The sequence below is a fragment of the Engraulis encrasicolus genome, chromosome 5 (assembly GCF_034702125.1).
Source record: "Engraulis encrasicolus isolate BLACKSEA-1 chromosome 5, IST_EnEncr_1.0, whole genome shotgun sequence".
In the NCBI taxonomy this organism is placed as follows: Eukaryota; Metazoa; Chordata; class Actinopteri; order Clupeiformes; family Engraulidae; genus Engraulis; species Engraulis encrasicolus.
This window is the reverse complement of record NC_085861.1, coordinates 8,310,961-8,315,464: the sequence shown is the minus strand read 5'-3', so window position 1 is coordinate 8,315,464 and position 4,504 is coordinate 8,310,961. Positions and strand designations below refer to the sequence as shown.

Sequence of the window (4,504 nt, the reverse complement as noted above, 5' to 3'; positions counted from 1 at the left end):
ATGCAGGGGTTACTCCCGGGCCTAAAACGGCCCACAAGATTTTGCCGGAATCATGCCAGAAAGCAGCCAGTAGAATGCCAAGAACGCTCGACAGAATGCCGGCACCTTACCAGATGTTTGCCAGAAGACCCAGAAATGGCCCATGAGCCTATCACAAGATGGCCAGAACCCTACCGATTAAAACCCATAAATATGCCGGAATGTATTTAACCTTCACAATAATAATAATAATAATAATAATAAAAAATAAAACCCACAAAAAATCATGCAAATTGGCCATTTATTATCTTTAGTAGGCTACAACATTCATCCATTCAATAGATTTTGGAAATTGAAAATGTATGATATTTTAAACAAGAATTTTCAGAAAAGAAAACAAAATGATCAAAATGCATTTTTTTTAAACTCACAGCCTTTCTTAAAATATCCCTTCATATGTTTTAAATGGAATTTTCCAAAAAAACAAACCAAATGATAAACACGTTTCTTAACATATGCCTTTGAGTTATTAAAAAAAACGTTCAGAAAATAAACAAAATAAACATTTTGTAACGCATAAACCTTTAAGATATCGGTGAGAAAAACGCACAAGACCTTGCAGTCGTACATTGTATTTTCTTCTGTGAACATGTGTTAATCATATAGACAAACATGTAAAATACATACAATCAGGGTGCGGTTTGTAGGGGGATTGTCCCCGCTTCTGGTTTTGATATTGTCACTTTTTCCACATGATTTTAATCATAGTTAATGTAACTCCATTAATGTTACTCCATTGATATTCTTGACATCTGAAACACATCCCCCTTTCTAGTTTTCTGACAAATCGCACCCTGCATACAATATAAAAAGTTGAGTCCTTTCCTGAGACGTTCTGCAGTCAGGGAGCTCCTGAGACATTTGACCCACAGGTACCAAACATACCTTTTAAGGCGACATCTTTGTCATGATGTGTTAATTCAGCACTGTGGCATAAATCATCTCAATTACAAAATACATCAAAGTGAAGCGAATGGGTATACAAGAGTCTGACTATCAACATTTTAAAATATCTTCCCACAACAAAGTTCCTCAAAATTGACAAAGGTGTTCCTCCAAAAAATGGATGCAGTCAAGCCACCGATGCAGCCTTTTCGATCTTGGCTACTTTGAGCATGTGTGTGTGTCTGACCTAGTTCACAGTCCAGTGTGTTTGTGTGTGTACCGTAGCATGCATGCGTGCAGGTATTTGTTGCTGCTTGGGATGCCATTGTGGTTCGGATGAAGGCACACCACACCTGGGGAGAAAGTCAATGCTGAAGGACAGGACTCGCGTAGGTGGGGCACGATGGTGGAATCATTGCCGTGTGTATCGATTCAGATCATTTGCCAACATCACCAGAGACTCATCTTGTTGGAGAGTGCGTGTATGTGTGTGCATGTGCGCCTGTGTCTATGTTCATGTTTATATGCTGGTGTGTGTGTGTGTGTGTGTGTGTGTGTCTGTCTGTCTGTGTGTGCTAGGCATAAAAAAGGGCAAATGTCTGACATTCCGTTCTTGGTCTGTGCTTCTCTTCCTCACCCCATCTCAGTCTGCTGCCAGGTACAGCCACCTCTTCGTACGATTTTCCACCTCCTAGTGGGTGGCCTGGATGCATCTCTCTATTTCTCCAAAATGTAAAGATACAAAAATGGCATTGAATCAGCAAATTTCAATGATCATTTCACCTGCAACAACATTCTTGAACTCTTATCCCTGGAACGATACATTGAGATTTGTAATACAGTTCATTTTTTCATGGGACAATAATTAATAAATTTAACTTTGACACATTGAATAGTAGCCAGCGTACAACAATATAACTACTTCAATTCAACTTCAGAATGCATCCATGTAAATCAACTTACTGCTTGAGGATGTCTGTCTGGCCCCATGACGAAAGCCCCCCTTTTGGTCCCTGGCTGGAACGTGGCACATGGACTGACCTGTAACGAGAGTGAGATAGTCAAATGTTTAAGTCCTGTTCTACATATACACAGGGTTAAAAAGTTCAGTATTATGCAAATTATATTATTTCACTGATATACCTAAATAATCAAGAAAAACTAAACAAAAAATTGGCATAAGTTTGTTTGTAGCACATGCACACTCAGAAAGATGGGCGGGCGGGCACGCACACACACACATTTGATTTTTTATGGACTGACCTTATACGAGATTGGTAATCAAATGCTTGTGTTCTATTTAAAGACAATTAACATGATTTCCTTTATTTGATGTAGAAGATCAACTTACTGTTTGAGGATCTCTGTTGATCCATGTCACTGGAAATTCCTCTCGGGCCCCTGGCCTGAAGACGTGGGCTCATGGACTGACCTGTGACAAGAGCAATAGTCAAATGTTTGGGTCATTCTAGGTATAGGGGTCTGTTAAGTCCAGGCAGGATTCACTTTCACTTTCCAGTCTGCTCCTACAGTTATACACAGGGCTCTTAATTAAGTTTTTTCTCCACCATCCAAAATGGAAAGAATTTTACTATTAAAACACACACTTAATAATGACTCAAAGTGGCCAGTAAGTTGGTCTTTTCTACGATATGCTAAAAAAAAATCAACTGTTCACTAGGAATGCTGATTATGGAGGAGTGCTGTTTCACTTTTTTTCTCATAAGCAGGTGCACTTTGGCTCAAGGAAATAAAGTTGCTCAAAATTATGGTCAGACTTAGCTCCAGTGACTGTTGATAAGGCCTGCCAAAGATTCCAAGGCACACTGATGGTGAATTTAAAAAGCCTTTAATTAAACCCTTATCACTAGCTGGAGCTAATTCTGACCATAATGTTAAGTCCTTTTTATACATACAATAGACACCTTTTATATTGCATCATTTTCTTATGTAAATCAACTTACTGCTTGAGGATCGCCGTCTTTCCTCATGTTGTAGAGCCTCCTCTTTGGTCCCTGTCCCTCACCCGTGTTAGTGAGCTGATGGACTCTCCTGTGACAAGAGTACATGGACTATTTTATTGCAAATCTGATATTTCTGTTAATCACATTACCTCGTGCATGTGTAATAATAAGGGCAGCTACTTTGTGTCCTCAAAAGATATATCGTTCACGTATGTCACAAACTGCCCTCTTTGACCTAAGAAACTGGTGGCTATATTGCATAAAGCGATGTGGACTCGAGAATAGCACTAGAACTAGAGATCAGGGTAAAGCAATAATCCGTGACCTGACATTAGTCGTCATGTTCTCAACGAAGTGGGTGGCTATAAGCACCTGACCCTACGATAACTGGCATGGTTGGAGCATTGCCCAAATCATCAATATCGCCTGTTCTGAAAAAAATAATTTCTGAATCCAAACCTCAGCAGGCATCTGAAATCTAGTCAAACGGGCTGTCTCAAGCCCGTACGATATGTTATGACCAAAGTCCATGATAGCACACCAACGATAAATTGAGAATAAAATACGGTAGTCTTGGCATATCAGTCATCTAGCTCTAAACACTGACGTTTGCCGAATGTCCAAAAAGGATGACCGTAGCTGCCATCTATACTAGTAAGGGTCGCTAGCTTGTCCTCCAAACCAGTTAAAAGCCATGACATGACATAACATGAATTAATACGTAGCCTACTGAAACGCCTGTCAAGAGACCTAATGGCACTTAGTCATTAACAAACATCTGAAATACCGTAGTAGGCTAGATGTTAGCTATCTCCAAAGGAAAATTACCTCAAGAAATGTTGCCTCAGCTTGTAGCACAGGTAAACACAACAAAGAACAATGTAAGTGAGTAAGCCTACAGTGTAGCCTAGTTATTTGGCAAAATATAACAATCGTTTTACGTACCTCAATGCAAATTATTTACACAGCACAATATCCTAGTTCAGTAGTAGATCGAGTCCAGGTTCGTTACTAGACTACTGTACTGTCCCGCCGAAAAGATTCCCAGGATGAAGTCGGTCTCACCTAAATGAGCATGCGTGTCAACCGTCTCCGTAGGGCAGGGCCGCTGTCATCTTTGCCTGGGCCCTAGGTTTAAAAAAAAGCCCCCCCAGCCGAACAAAATGTTTTCTGGTAATATTCCAACTTGCCGGGAAAGAACCATAAAGTATCTGTAGCTCCGCCCTCCTGCACCACCGATTTTGTTATTTGGGTGGCATTCCAGTGAAAAGACAGAATATCTCTGGCATTATTCCCACGTTGCCATTAATTTGCCGGAATCAACTGAAATCGTACATTCCCCAGAGAAATGCCAGAAAGATCCAGAAAGATGCCGGAGGGTTTTGCTATCTGGGACTGCCTATCGCAGCGGTTGTTCACAACTAAAAAATAAAAAAAACACTCCTCCATTCATAATTTGCATTTCCTGAACTGTCATGCATCACAGTTTTTTAGCTGTTGTGGGATCTCGAATTCTCACCCTGGTATCGGTTTTCATATTGTAACCAGTGCCACCATGGTAAGCTATATATAACTCGCATAGCCTATGTCATTGGCTCAAAAAACTGTAGTTGTTG

At 40.3% G+C, this 4,504-nt stretch overlaps 1 long non-coding RNA gene across 1 annotated transcript; it reads right to left on the bottom strand.

Annotated features, from left to right (window-relative positions):
• Positions 1–1,526: 1,526 nt before the first annotated feature.
• LOC134448285 (uncharacterized) lies at positions 1,527–4,132 on the bottom strand. The gene is made up of 5 exons (XR_010034715.1): positions 3,834–4,132; positions 2,889–2,976; positions 2,276–2,356; positions 1,888–1,965; positions 1,527–1,647 (listed from the first exon to the last, which is right to left on the bottom strand). It is a non-coding gene; the product is annotated as an uncharacterized LOC134448285 (long non-coding RNA).
• Between the last annotated feature and the right edge of the window lie 372 nt (positions 4,133–4,504).